The following is a 15,978-nucleotide window of genomic DNA, read 5'->3' on the forward strand; positions in this document are numbered from 1 at the left end:
AAGCATGAGTGGCAGTTTTCTCAGATGCTCATCTTGCTCCAGCTCAAGTGTTAAAGGAACGGACACAGAGAAAAAATGTATATTAATGGGTGAACGGCAAAAATGGGGCAAGGGATTCCTCATCGACTGGGAGTCTGAGTTCTTCTACTGTCAGCAATGTCCGTTTGTTTGTTTTGAACTTGCCTTTTTACATTTAATGTCTTTGTATCATATGGGTGGTCAAGTAAATCACAAAATCTTGGAGTCAGATCTAGAAGAAGTTTTCCTGTTTAGCAGAAGCACTGCATTATGAGCCCAGAGAGAAGGGCTAGCCCTGGATCTTGCAGCTGTGAACTGGCTCAGGACTTGGGTGAATTGTCTTCCCTGTGTCACCCCACAGCTCCTGAGCCTCCAATGAATCTTTTCATTTTTGTTGCAACCTGACTTTTCTGTGGCTGGTTCTGTGCAACTAGCCCCTCCCTTTTATAGCACTTAGCTTCTTTCATATAGCAGGGATCGAGCTTTTTAGAGTTGCATTTTCATCCCTGCCCAATGTGTCGTGTGAGTCCAGGTGAAGAACCCCTGGCAGCCAGCGGTTAACTGTGTCTGGCTAACGCCGAGGCAGATGCTCCTGCTATCTCTGTGGGTTTATCGCCCCGCTCCCATCACGCCTGACAAAGAATATGTGGACAATATGGATTCCTTAAATATACAGCCACTGAAATCATTGGCATTATGTATTTTCAAATAATTTATGTAATTGCTGTAATTAATTTTTGGTTTATGTTATGTTTGAAATAAAAAGTAATAAAATAAAATTAAAAAGCCCGCCTTACGTACAAAGGACTAAATGCTTGCAATATTTTGGTTTCTTTTTAATTGCTCCATTTTTTACTTTGATTAGTAAAAGAAAAAAGCATCCAACTGCAAGAGAAAAACACCTGATTCCGTTTAAACATAGGATTAATTCATTTGAGCTGGCACCCAGACTGATGCTTGTGTTTCAAGTCTTAGTGCAATCATGTTATTTGCTCTACACTTTACCAGGTCTGAATTCAGTGGCATACAGAACTATGGGCCTGGGAGACCAGCTTTTCTTGTGCTAGAAATTTCCTCTGTAACTTAACTGTATTGTTAGAGATCCTATTCCACATATTTTTTGCATAGAGGATAGTCAAAATATATTGTTTGATTTGTTGCTTTAGTTACTAGAAATATACCAATACAATTTTTTCCTGTATGTGTAAAAGTCTAAATTAATTCTTAGAAAATTCAGCATTTAGTCAAATGACAATCTTTCTTTTCTTTTTTTTTTATTATACTTTAAGTTTTAGGGTACATGTGCACAATGTGCAGGTTTGTTACATATGATACATGTGCCATGTTGGTGTGCTGCACCCATTAACTGTTCATTTAGCATTAGAAATATCTCCTAATGCTATCCCTCCCCCCTCCATCAACTAACGAGCAAAATAACCAGCTAACATCATAATGACAAGATCAAATTCACACATAACAATACTAACCTTAAATGTAAATGGGCTAAATGCTCCAATTAAAAGGCACAGACTGGCAAATTGGATTAAGGGTCAAGACCCATCGGTGTGCTATATTCAGGACAATCTTTCTTTTCCTTCCTTCCTTCCTTCCTTCCTTCCTCTCTCTCTTTCTCTCTTTCTTTCTTTTTCTTTTTTGTAAAGGGAAAGTATTGGGAAGCAGTGAGCTCATTTTCATTAGGGAGGCTCCAGTGCAGGTCAGACATCCAAGTGTCTCCTACTGAAGAGAAACGCAGACTTCAGGCAGGAGGGGAGAGTAAGTAGACAGCTTTTCAACACTGAAAGTTTCAGAGGGGTCTGAAGAAAACAAAACAAAACAAAAGAAAACAACACACACACACAAAAAACAAAAACCCTTTAAAATGAAAAAAAAAAAAAATCTTACAAATAGAATCAGCCAGCCAAGCCTGTCATTTCATGTGGTGATGGCTTTTCCAGGAGTCTTGGAAGATGCCCACCGATTCCTCTGCAAGCTTCCTGAGTGGGGAGCTCCGTGCCATCTGGAAGCTCCAGCGTGGGCCAGTCGTGGTTGGGAAATGATCGCTGTGTTGAGTGAAGGCCCATTTACCCCGCACCTGTTTGTGCCCTTGGGCATTTGGCACCTGAGCATTTTTAATATTTGCAGACAGCTACCATGTGTTCCCTGGGTCTCCTTTCCCTAATCTTGGAATCTCTATTCCTCTTAGCACCTCCCAGCCAGAGTCCTGGGGTTGTTAGGAAATGTAGGGGAGTTTTGGGTGGTCTGAATGGTCAGCACTTATGGGGTAGGGGTCATGGATACCAAACTTTCTGCAAAAAGGAATAGTCTCTAGTAATGAAATACTGTCCTCCCCAAAATTCCAGGAGGGCTCCATATTCCCAGTTTGACCAGAGACTTCATCCTTTTGGTCACTCTCCTCAGAAGATGCCAGGATGTCATTATTTCAGAGGGAGTGGCAGTTTTTGCCCACCAAGCCATAAGGATCCAAATGGGCAGATTTGGAAAAAAGTAAATTTGGTCATGTGGATTAAAAATGTTTACATAAGCTGGTGTGGGGAATAGGAACTCTCATAAGAAACAACGATATAAGCCCTACAGAAGAGAATTGCAAATACCTAATAAAATTACCTCCACATTTAACCTTTTACCTACCAATTTTGTTTCTAAGAGTCTGGGAGTCTACTCTGATAGTTTACCACATCAATATAAAACAGAATTTAAGAACAAGATTGTTTATTGTGTCATTATTTACAAAAGCAAAAGACTGACTCAATCCAAATGGGCATCAATAGGGAAATAAAAGTGGAATAAATTATGATATAGCTACATAATGGTGTATCATGCAGCCATAAAAAATGAGGAAGGTCTTTATGAGCAAATAAGTAAAAACAGCATGATACAGAATAGTGTGTGTGTGTGTAGGCATATATATATGCTACCTTCATATAAGAAAGAATGAGAAATATGTTTATACACACATGCACATGTGCATGTATCATTATTTTAAAAAGAAACAAAAGATGGACAAACCAGAAATTGAATGATTGCCTGTGGGGTGGATGGGATTAGTGGAGGGCATAGGGATATGAATCAGCATTCTTTAAATTTATATTTTTACATATTTTTGATGTATGAACCATGCAAATATTTTATATATTCAAAAAATTACATCCAAGAAGTTAAAAAAATCTTTCTAATTTTTGGCCTAGTAATTCTACTTCTAATAAAACTATGAAAATGCAAAAAAAAAAAAGTTTGCACAAGTGAGCTCTTCGTAGTATTATTTTAATAAAATCGTCAAACTGGAAGTAAACACTGAATAGGACATAAAAGGTTAAATAACAAATGACCAAGTCATACATGAAATATTAACCAGGCATTAAAATTACATCTATAAAGAGTGTATAATGGTCTCGGCGCAGTGGCTCACACCTGTAATCCCAGCACTTTGGGAGGCCGAGGCAGGCGGATCACGAGGTCAGGAGATCAAGACCATCCTGGCTAAGACGGTGAAACCCCGTCTCTACTAAAAATACAAAAAATTAGCTGGGCGTGGTGGTGGGTGCCTGCAGTCCCAGCCACTTGGGAGACTGAGGCAGGAGAATGGCGTGAACCCGGAAAGCAGAGCTTGCAGTGAGCCAAGATGGGGCCACTGCACTCCAGCCTGGGTGACAGAGCAAGACTCCATCTCAAAAAAAAAAAAAGAATGCGTAATGATCTGGGAACATTTCTATGTCAGGGGGCTGTGAAGGATCCGTGGGATTGTGGACTGGGGTTGATCCACACCCATTGATGGGGAAGACTGCTGGCCTTTCTCTTTTGAGCACCTGACCATACACTCCCAACCCTACTCCTCAGAGCTTCTCCCCAAACACACACACACACGCACACACACAAACACCCAGACACACACACAGACGGGCTCCTTCTCAAAGCATCCTGACGTCATGCTCCCACCAATGCTCACACACCCAGGTTCCGGAGACTTTGACCCCTTCTTTCTCCAGCTGCTTCCGCCCCTGCCTGTCTATTCACTGGGTGTGGGTCATGGTTTTCTCAAAGCTTCTGAAAAGCCTCCGAGCAGTTTGTTAGCAATCTCTCCCAGGGATTTGGCCATGATGTTAAATCCTGTATCTGAAGAGAGTCATCCAACACTGGTAAACTCTCTCTTTTATAACACTATCTTCTGCCCACCTTCCCGGCTTTTGAACAGATACCCTCAAACGCCACTCGTTCATTGTGCTCTCAGCTTCTAGGGGCAGGTGTTTTCTGGTCCTGGCCCCTCCTTTGGTGTTGAGGCTACTCCTGCCCCAGCCAGACCGAGCCACTCCCTGGCCAAGTGTACATGTGACTCAACCCTGGCCGCTGCCCTGCTGTCCAGGACGTTCCAACCTTGTAGGGTGATACATGGTCTTCAAATAAGAGGCCCTGTATGTCTAATTAATGTGAGAGAGTCAGCCTCTAACAGGGAAAAGGAGAGTACTTCTGCATTCTGAGGATTAAAAGACGCCTGGGATAAGATTTTCAAGTGCACCAAACGCATATTTTCATTTTATTCTCAAGGTCCCATGCTTTTCCAAGTAGGGCCCTGACTTTAGCCATAGATTTCCCTAGGTTGAGAATTCTACTGTATCTGAAACTCTGTGCTCCACGTTTAGAAGCTGGTTCTGGTTCTCAGTTTCCCCACCACTGGCTGAAGATCTTGAGAGTCTCTGCATAAGTTGCCAAGGAGGCCTCTCTGCTTCTCATTTCCCTTCTTAATTCCTCTCAGATTCTGTCACCACTTTCCAAAGAATCAGCTTCCCCGGGAATAGCTAGCTAATTCCTGCGTCCTTATCATTACCCTTTCCCCATATTTATCAAGTCCCTGATATGTTTTCTAAGAACTGCGTTTTTTTCACCCCGTGCACCATCCCAGATCACCACGGTGCAAGTTTTAACAGTTGCATTCCTTCCTGTGCTGGAGCCGTGCCTGTTGCGTATGCCAGAATTGAGGTCCTCATTGCGAGCTCCTTGGCCAGTGGGTGAACCAGCACCAAACCTAGCTCAGGAGGCCCTGAAGCGGAGACGGGCAGCAGGCAGTGTTTCCTGGAGCGTGCTCTAGGTCTGACATCCATCGGGGAGGGAAGAAAGTGAGATGGAGGAGAGGGGAAATTGGACTGCAATGACATCTCCACAAAGAACCCAGCCAACCTCCAGGTAATGCCACAGCTGGGAGGGTTCCTGCAAGTCTCCCCAAGTTGAGGCGAAGAGGTTCAGGCTTTTTCTCCCCACACAATAGCCATTGGACGCAGGCTCAGACTTTGGGCAAAGCTCTGTCTCCCACTGAAGGCCATTTCTGGAGATGTCTATACTGTCAGTGAGAGATGTCTGTCTATGCTGTCAGCGGGAGATGACTATACTGAAGTCAGCAGCGCTTCAAGTTGCCAGGGAAGTGAATGCTTCTGCCTAGAGTGGATTTCAGGGGCATGTGGAGGGGCAGATGGGCCAGAGGCCTGGTCAAAAGTGACAACCAGCCGGGGACAACCCAGGTGCCCTTCATCCTGGAGTGGATGCCTGAAACACAACCAGCTGGGAGAGAAACTACAGGAGGAAGCAGGGACTGTGGAAAATAATGCAATCCAATATAGGCACATTGATTTCATAGTGTCTGTAGAGCATCCAGTGTGAGATGCTCACCAGAAAAACTCCAATGACCTGAAGAGTCGAAAATCTAGAGGGTATGGGGGAGGTCCAGGCTAGAGGAAGCATTACGAGTCTTCAGTATAAAGATGGTATCATGGGTTGAAGTGTGTTCCCCCAAAATATGTTGAAGTGCTATCTCCCAATACTTCAGAATATGACCTCATTTGAAGATAGGTTTGTTACAGGTGTAATCGTTCAGATGAGTTCGTACTGGAGTAGGTTGGGCTCCTAATCCCATATGACTGGTGTGTTTATGAAAAGATGCCTGGGTGAAGTCAGAGACGCACAGGGAGAAGGCCACGTGAAGACAGAGGCAGAGGCTGGAGTGGACCAGTGTGACGCAGCTGCAATGCAAGGGTGGCCAACGAACACACACCAGCAGCTGGACGGGGCGGGGAGGGATCCTACTCGGACTCTCAGAGGGAATGCAATCCTCTGGACACCTTGATTTTGGACTTCCAGCCTCCTGAACAGTGAGAAGACAAATTTCGGTTGTTGTACGCCACTTAGTTTGTGGTATTTCGTTCTGGCAGCCCCGGAAGAGTAACACAGATGGTCACTGAAATTGTAGAGACCAGGAGCCTGTGTAGCTAAGAAGGGCAGAGGTAAGAGGAAGTTCAGCCGGCAAGGAGCAGGTGGAGGAAACCTGCCTGGGGTCACCTGAAGGAACAGGGAGGAGCTGGAGAGTGCAATCACCAACCACCACCCACCCCCCAACCCCACCGTCCCCAGATGGCATCCCAAAGTCCCAGAGTGGAAGCAAATTCACTTACGCGTGGGAAGAGTGGAAGACGCTGAGGAAGACAAGGCAGCTCGGGAAAAATGGGAGCTGATGATTTTTTTCTTGGGCCTATCTGAAAGGCTAATTAGAAAGTCAATAGTTATCAATCAGGATGTGTAAATGGATTGGAAAACTAGTGTTGTACTCCTTCCTGCCCCTGAGTACAGCCTAACTTATTTGTGATGCAACATTCCCGTTTGACATTTATTTCCTTTCCTTTAATAATGTAGCATATATCTATTTAAAACAATATTAGTCTTGGCATCGTTTAGCTCCTGTGTACACTACTGTCAAATATGTGTGAGAGAGAGAGAGAGAAAGAGAGGAAACGTCCTTGGCTCAGACTATAACGAATGTATGTGACAAAAATTTCCATCGGCCAATGTTTGCCAAAAGAATGTTATAAGCTTGAATTATTTTATGCAATTTATAAACATATTTAAATAAAAAAAGTTTTCCTTTTACTCTGCCTTATGAATGTATTTGTGTCTGAATTTAGAAGACAGGAAGTAACCCACCTTTGGGAATAGCACTTAAAAAGCAGGCATCCCTTCCCTTCTTCCCAATATTAAATAATTTGCTTTCTTTCCTTTTTTTTCTTTGGTATGCAAGTTTTGATACTGTGTTACATGCAAAATCAAAATAGAAGCAATCTACTAAAATTTGTTTTTTTTAAAAATGAACAGTAATTAGAAATTTTAGTTTCTCATAGCCAAGAGCCCCTTGGACTTCTGAAAGAATTCCAAAGACATCAACCTTGCCACCAACCTAAAATTCTTCCTGCTGGCTGTGTCAGCAGTCCTGAGTTTTGTTTGCTGCCTGGTGTCTCTTGAAACTCACGAAAAGCCAGATTGCTCTACCAAGCATTCCAAAGCCTATTCCAAATTTTAGAGTTCTGAAGAGCTAGTAGTATTTAAATACAACTCTCTTTTTTAACATGCATTATCCAAAATAATCAGGTTCATAATGGTCGATCCATAGCTGTATCCTGTGATCAAAGGTCATTGAAATTTTATTAAGTGGCTAGTAGAAAGTAAAGATTCCCTTATTTTTCCTGTTATTTTTCTCATGCTGATTATCAACCTTATTATGATTACTTTGTGCTGTATAATTGGGCATAGAGCTAGGGCTCTGTTCTGAAAATATATTTGTTGTTGGCAGCTGTTCCATTATCTTATGTATATATTCTTCCTGTATTTGAATTTATGTTTTCTGGGTCTCTTCCCAGAACTAGATGGATTGCTTAGGATAGGACAAAGAAAGACAAAGTTTTTGCACATGAATCTCTGAAATCCAAGAAACTAATGATGTGCTTCATTCTTAGAAGATGTGTTAAAGTGCAATGACCTAGCTTTCTGCAGTACCTTCAGCAAATCTCAGTGTATGAAACAAAAGTACCTGCAGAGATTATTTGTCTATGCATTTTACAGAATTAGGCTTATAGAAAACATAATGTCACACCAGCAAGTTTGCTATTTTTATATTTTATACTGGTACTTTTTCCAGTTAATGATAACATTTTATATGATCACTTTTCAATTTTTAAAGTGTGTTGGCAAACAATAATTCATTGCCTTTTTGAAACACATCTGACTCGTGAGATATAACGGGGAACTATCGTTCTTACTTTTCAGATGATATTCAGATGGGTTAAGTGATGTCCCTGAAACACACAGTTGCTAAGTGAAAGCTCAAACATAGGGCCTTAGTGTTCTCCCTGGCAGCACCGTCAACCCACATCAGGTGCTTTTTAAAATAAATAGCAATGCCTGGGCCCCACTCTAGTCCAATTCAGTCAGAACCTTTGAGCTAGTGTCAGGCACTCCATCTTAAAAAAGTTCTCCTGGTGTGTCCACATGCATTCAGGGTTGCGAGTATTGCTCTGGCAGATAGAAACTCTCGGTTTATTATTCATCCAGTTCCAAGTCAATAATTATCTGAAAAAAAATAATTATTTTATTCGTAAAATTCCATAGAGTTGTTATGAGTATTTGATGAGTTGATATGTATGAAGTGCTTGCAACAGCGCCTGGTACACAATACACGCTCCATGAGGGATGACTGTCATCACTGTCATCATCATCATAGAGAAAGGCACTTCTTGGACAATTTGACTCAAATTACTCTTGGATTGGAAGATAGTCGAATGTGGTTCATGAAATGTCCTCAATGCAGCATCTTTTGCTGATGCAAAATAAAGTCATATGGAACTAGGGATGATAGAGATAGGGAGAAATGGAATTAAAACGCAGCTTCTTAGTGGCACTTTTATTTCTAATTTTATTCAGATAGTAACCAGTGACCGTGCAGAACTGTCAAATAGTCGGATTCTACCAATAAGATCCAAATAAAAAAATCAAATGAGTAAAGAAAACATTAGTTTACCTCAGAAAAGTAAAGTATATTCAAGCATCGTTACACGTTTCAGTTCATGAAAAAGGATTTTACTAAATACATACACTTTCTACATAATGCAAAACATCTGATTTAACCAAATCTTTGCCAATCGATAATTAGATAGATTTTATTGACAAATGCATCATAATAAGGCAAAACCTTCTTTTGTATCAATTGCTATGAAATCTGGAAAATGAAACAAGTGCATAGCTTGCATAGCTCTATTTTTGGCAAGTATTCTATTTTACATGCTTTTTAGACTTTATTAAATAAATTGGATGATTATTCCTTAATAACAAAAATCTCATTATCACCTCCTGGAAATTATCATGGTACTGAAAAAATCTTTTTTATATGGAATGTAAACTCTTAGATTAATCAGATTCCCTTTTATCTGAAAACCATGTGCCCAGCAATCTAATGGAAACAATAGATGTTATTCTGATTTAGTGAGACTTTGGCTTCAGATAGGATATATTTATTAGCAAAAGGTCAAATGGCAGCTGGATTATAACTATTTGCTTTATCTTCTGTAATAGAACACCACTGTGAGATTCTGGATCAGATATGTAGATTTGAATGGTGGAGAAAATCTCTGCATGGCCCAAAATGCCTTCTTCAGTAAGTTTAATGGTGCTATGTCTGTCTCTAACTCAATCTGAAATGTCTTCCATTAGTTCCAACTGTGGGTTAGAGTTGCAGTTCCCTGACTCCAGAAAGAGTGAAATTTACCAAACATATTCAGTAACATATGCACAGCAGAAAAATAAAATAATAATATTAAAATTAAACCAGGCAAATCTACCATCTACTACAACCAACATTTCATTAGAGAAAGGTCATTTTAACAACAAAAATAGAAAAAAAAAAGTGAGCCCAGAAGCAGTCCCTTAAAGTGATTAAATTTAGTCTCATGAAACTCGTTACAATTTTCATTATTTCCCTCTTCTTTTGTGGGTTGGATTAAAGCTTCACCATAGTTACTAAGATTTGGAAACCATTCTCCAACACTATAAAAATGGGAATATGGTCTCCCACTGCCTATTATTCAGCCGTATATTTGCTACGTGGGAAGAAAGAGAGTACTCAGGGATTCCTTCAGGCTCTTCCCATTAGAACCTCAGCACGAATTCATTTACGAGTTGACCTTATTGCTGTGTAAGAAAACGTAGAGCACCTGACCATGAGGGGATCAAATATTGAGCAGCATAATTTAGAATTGAGAAAGATGTAATTGACAAATGTCACTGACATGTTTTAGGAGGCTGACCATGAAAGACAACAGGGCACTTGGAGTGCAAGACTGTGAGCAGGTGAGGGGCCACCTGGAGAGCTCTAGGGAGAATGACTTTGGGGTGGGATGGGTGTGGAGCATGGTTTCCACTGTCCATCCACAGAACTTGGCTTCTTCCCAATCACAACGGCTTCAGGAAGAGCCATCTCTCCTTATGACTGTTTCATCCTTAGAATAAGATATCAAAAAAAAACCGATGAGTTTAGAGGCAGGACATCTGGAATGATGGAGTGAGGAGACCATCACATCCTCTCCCCAGCAAAACCACCATTTAACTGGAATAAAAACTATAAAAATCAATTATTTAAAGTTCATGGAAATTTTCTTAAGGATATACAGCAAATGGTGAAACATTTATTTTTAAAAATCTACTAAATATTAGTTAAGAACAGTGAGAGTCTGCAGCGCTTGAAACACAACTCTCTTCCCCACCACAGGTCAATGTTACAGAGGCTCTACTTGGGTGTTCCACTCCAGGTTGGTACAGCCAAGAAGATAGGGTCTCTCTGCATCCCCAGCTCCCAACTTAGGGCTATGGTTACACCATGGGAAGGGAAAGCCAACAGGGCTTTTCATCCCCACCTGCTCCATGTTGCAGACAGGCATGACCAAGAGGACAGGATCTTGCTTTCCTCACCTAGCCTCTGCTTGTAGGGTAGAAGCTCTACCCTAGGTGCCAGGCCGCCAACAATCTCTGCCCCAGGTTGCTTGCAGTACAGAAGTTTATCAGTAGGAGTAATCAGAGAAAACCAGAAGCTACCACACTCCCCAAGCAACCACCCTTAGTGCAGGGATTGTTATTCCAGGAGAAGCAGGTAGCTATCCCTGCCCCCAGCTTCTGCATGGTAGCTCAGAAGTACTGCTGAGTAAATATGCTACCTAAAGAAGAAGAGAGTATGCCTGAACAGAATCTGGAGAGACCTAAATAAATGGAGAAGTATACTATGTTCATGGATTAGAAGACACAGTAATGAAAGATGTCCTTTCATTTGAAATTGATTTACAAATTCAGTGCAATTTCAATAACATTCCAAGGAGGCCTTTCAAAGAAATTGGTGTGTGTGTGTGTGTGTGCACCACATATAAATCTTATAATGACATTTTTACAATTATATATGTGCATATATATGTATATGTTTAAATGCAAATGATCTGGAAGAGCTGAAACAATGTTGTATAAAAGGAACACAGTTTGAGTGCTGAGTATTTACACTATCTGATTTTAAGATTTACTATAATGTTAAGGTAAACAAGAGAGTGTGGTATTGATATATGATGATGAAATAGATCAATAGAATGGAACAGAGTCTAAAGAAGACTCACACATATATGGTCAATTTATTTTTGAGCAAGATAATCAGTCCTTTCAATGGGGTAAAGAAAGTCATTTTAACAAATAATGCTGGAATATCTATATGGAAAAATAGTGAAGCCTAACCTCTAGCTCCTCCACACAAAAATAACTAATTCTAGATGAGTTATAAACCTAAATATAATAGCTAGAATCAGAAATCTTCTAAAAGAAATTATAAGACACTATCTTTGCAATCTCAGAATGTGCAAACATTTCTTAGAAATAACATAAAAAGTATTAATAATAAAAATTATAAATTGGAAATCATAAAAATTAAAAATTCCATTTCTAAAAAGAGGTTATTAAGACAGTAAATTGTTAAGTCACATATTAGAAAATTATTGCAATGCATATAACTGACAAATGACTTGCATCCAAAATACACAAAGAACTCTTAGAAATCTATAAAAAGACCAAGAACCCAATAAAAGTCAAAGAGACATTTAACAAAAGAAAGTACATGAAGAACAAATGCGTAAAATATTACATCATTCGTCCAATAAATAAAAACTAAAACCACAGTGAAATACCATACTACACTTACCAGAATGGTTATAGTAAAACATTGATAATGCCAAGTGTTGGTCAGGATGTGGAGCCCTATTGTAGACATTGCTGGAGGGAATATAAAATGGTACACTTTGCTTGGCATTTTTATACAAAGATAAACACAGGTCTGCACTCTCAGTAAGTTACTTTCTAAATGTGTACCCAAAACAAATGAAATATATATCCAAGAAAAGATTTGAACGAGAATATCCATTCTACTGTAGTTGTATTCAAAATGGCCAAAAACTAGCAGCAATCAAAATGCCTATCGACAGGAGATTATTATATCTTGGTTTGTTCATACAGTGGAATATCACTTGTAATAAAAAGGAATACACTATTTTTGTTTATTCACTTATTTATTTATTTTTGAGATGGAGTCTCATTCTGTCACTCAGGCTGGAGTGCAGTAGCACAATCTTGGCTCACTGCAACCTCTGCCTCCCGAGATTCAGGCAAATCTCCTGCCTCAGCCTCCCGAGTAGCTGGGACTACAGGTGTGCACCACTACACCTGGCTAATTTTTGTATTTTTAGTAGACAACATGGTTTCGCCATGTTGGCCAGGCTGGTCTCAAACTCCTGACCTCAAGTGATCTGCTGGCCTCGGACTCCCAAAGTGCTGAGATTACAGGCGTGAGCCACCACACCTGGCTATTTAATTTTTAGTTGACGAGTGAAAGTTGTGTATATTTACGGTACACAACACGCTTTTATATGTGTGTACATTGTGGAATGGCTAAATAAAACTATTTCACATATGCATTACCTCTTATAGATTTTTGTGGTGAGAATACTTAAAATCTGCTGTCTTAGAAATTTTTGAATGTACAATATATTGTTACTAACTATAGTCACCATCATGTACATAGATCTCATAAACTTATTGCTTGTATCTAATTGCAGTTTTGTGTCCTTGATGAACATCGCCCCAGCACTTCCATTCTCCAGCCTCTGGTAACCACCAGTGTTACTCTGTTTCTCTAAGTTCAACATTTTTGCAATTTACATATGTTTTTAATCATGAGGTTTTTGTCTTTCTGTGCCGGATTTACTTCACTTGATATAATGCTGCCTACATGTATGCATGTTGTGGCAAATGACAGGATCTTTGTAAGGCTGAATAGTATTTTGTTGTGTATATATACCACAGTTTCTTTATTCATTTATTCACTGATGCACACTTAGGTTGATTCCAGGTCTTGACTATTGCAAATAGTACTGCAAATAACATGGAAGAGTGGATATCTCTTCAACATTCTGATTTCAATACTTTTGGATGTATACCCAGTAGTGGAATTGCTGGATCATAAAGTAAGTCTATTTTTAATTTTTGAGAAACCTCCATACTGTTTTCCATAATGGCTGTAATAATTTACATTCCCCCCATTGAAGTACAAGTGTTGCATTTTCTCCACATCCCCAACAACACTTATCTGTTACCATTTTGATAACAGCCATTCTAACAGGTGTGAGGTGATATCTTTGTGGTTTTAATTTGCATTTCTCTGATGATTAGTGATTTAGAGCATTTAAAAATATGCCTGTCAGCTCTTTGTATGTCTTCTATTGAGAAATGTCTATTCAGGTCTTTTGTCCATTTTAAACTGGTTTATTTGTTTTCTTACTATTGAGTTGTTTGAATTCTATATATAGTTTGGATATTAACCCCATATCAAATGTATGGTTTGCAGATATATTCTCCTACCTGCAGGATGTCTGTTTATTCTGTTGACTGTTTGCTGTGGAGAAGTTTTTAAAATTTTAATGTGGTCTCATTTGTCTATTTTTTTCTTTTGTTGCCTGTGCTTGTGGGATCATTAAAAATAAAAAATCACTGCCCAGGCCAATGTCATATATTTTTTTCCCTCATGTTATCTTCTCATAGTTTTAGAATTGCAGGTCTTATACTTAAGTCTTCAGTTAATTTTGAGTTGATTTTTATATGCGTTATGTGATAAGGGTCTTTTTTTTTTTTTTTTTTTTTGAGATGGAGTCTCTCTCTGTCACCCAGGCTGGAGTGCAGTGGTGTGATCTCAGCTCACTGCAAGCTCCACCTCCCAGGTTCAAGCCATTCTCCTGCCTCAGCCTCCCGAGCAGCTGGGACTACAGGCGCCTGCCGCTGTGCCTGGCTAATTTTTTTTATTTTTTATTTTTTTATTTTTTTTTATTTTTTAGTAGAGACGGGGCTTCACCATGTTAGCCAGGATGGTCTCGATCTCCTGACCTTGTGATCTGCCCACCTCAGCCTCCCAAAGTGCTGGGATTACAGGCGTGAGCCACCGCACCTGGCCTGATGAGGGTCTAATTTTATTCTTCTCCATGTGAATATAGTTTTCTCTGCACTATTTATTGAAGACACTGTCCGTTCCCCATTTTGTGGAACACATTATTGGTACATGTGAAAACATGGCTGAATCTCAAAAATGTTACTCTGAGAGAAAGGAACCATCACAAAGTATACAAGCTGCTTATTTTTACATATAGGAAGAACAAGATGAGCATCTCATCTATGGTGGCATTCCTGGAAAGAAACACAAAAGAATTTTCTGCATGATGGAGATATTTGATAACTTGTTTTGTTTAGTTGTTACACAAGTGCATACAACTGTCAAAATTAATGAACTGAACACATAAGATTTTGAACCTCTTATTGTGTGAAATTGTGTGTTAAGTTTTTAAAAGGCAGAGGATACATATTAAAGTCACCTTACCATATTGCCAAAGGCTGCGTCTTCTTGCAAGGGAATTTTTCCTTCTCCTGCCAGAAATGAGTCCTGTGCCTTTGTAGGTCACCCTACACCAAGGCATGGTCCACCATGAACGCTCAATGTGGCAGTGTCTTTTCTCTGAGTCTCCCAGCTGATGTGTGCATTCAACAGTTGCTGATGAAGCTTAAGGTCTTTTCTAAACGCAATAATTCACGTGTTCACTCAGCAAATATTTACTGAGGGTTTATTATGTGCCAACTGCTATGGCCGACCTCAGAGTCCCAGTGACGACAAATGCCAGACAAATGCCTCTGTCCTCGAAAAGTTACACTGAAAGTGAGTGCAGTGATGAGGTGGATGAGTTTTCTTATTTCATCTTCAGATAGAAAGGGCACATCTAATTCTGAGACTAATGGATTGGCACTTTTATTACATTTGGAGGTTTCAATTAAATTGCCTAATTAATACACCCTAGATCTTTGTTCTCAAGAGACTTTCCAGAAATTCTTCTCAAATACATGTTTATGAAGTATTGAAGTATCTTTAAAATTTACTCTTGATGCATGTTCGCTTAGTATAAGATAATACAAAACAACAATTTCAAAAATCTTACTTAGACTGTCTTAAGACAATACATTTTTAAAAACCTTTTCATTTATTTCCCCATTATGCCCATTTCTTGCTGAAAGTGTGCTTTTTACGAAAAGGAACAAACAGGATTTATGGTTTCCTTGCCTAGATTGATGAATTAGAAGCTTTGAATTTCCCTCTCAACTGTATTTTTTCTTTACTTCTATAAATGATTGTAACTAAAATTAGGCTACTTTACCCGTCAGATGACTACTATTTTTCCCTCCTTTTGTCTTGGTGTGGTGAATAGTAATGATGACCTTGCAAAACAAGCATTGATACAAAGCAAACACGAAGTGTGAATTTGAAAAGTGCATTTCACATAAAAGTCATACTTTCTATACTATGTGCATTTTAAAACATTTTAATCATCTTGAGTCCTATAGGTATAATTTAAAATTCAAGAGGAAAAAAGATTGAATAAATTGTCCAACTTCTTTGGAAATCTGTCTTTACCACCTGATTCTAGGCTGCATTCTCTAATTAGGCATTTAAAACACAATTTTCTGCCCATTTTTTCAAATACAATTTCCAAGGCATAGACAGACTTTTACACAAGAAAA

Source organism: Hylobates moloch, unplaced genomic scaffold, assembly GCF_009828535.3.
Source record: "Hylobates moloch isolate HMO894 unplaced genomic scaffold, HMol_V3 SCAFFOLD_5, whole genome shotgun sequence".
NCBI classification, from domain to species: Eukaryota; Metazoa; Chordata; class Mammalia; order Primates; family Hylobatidae; genus Hylobates; species Hylobates moloch.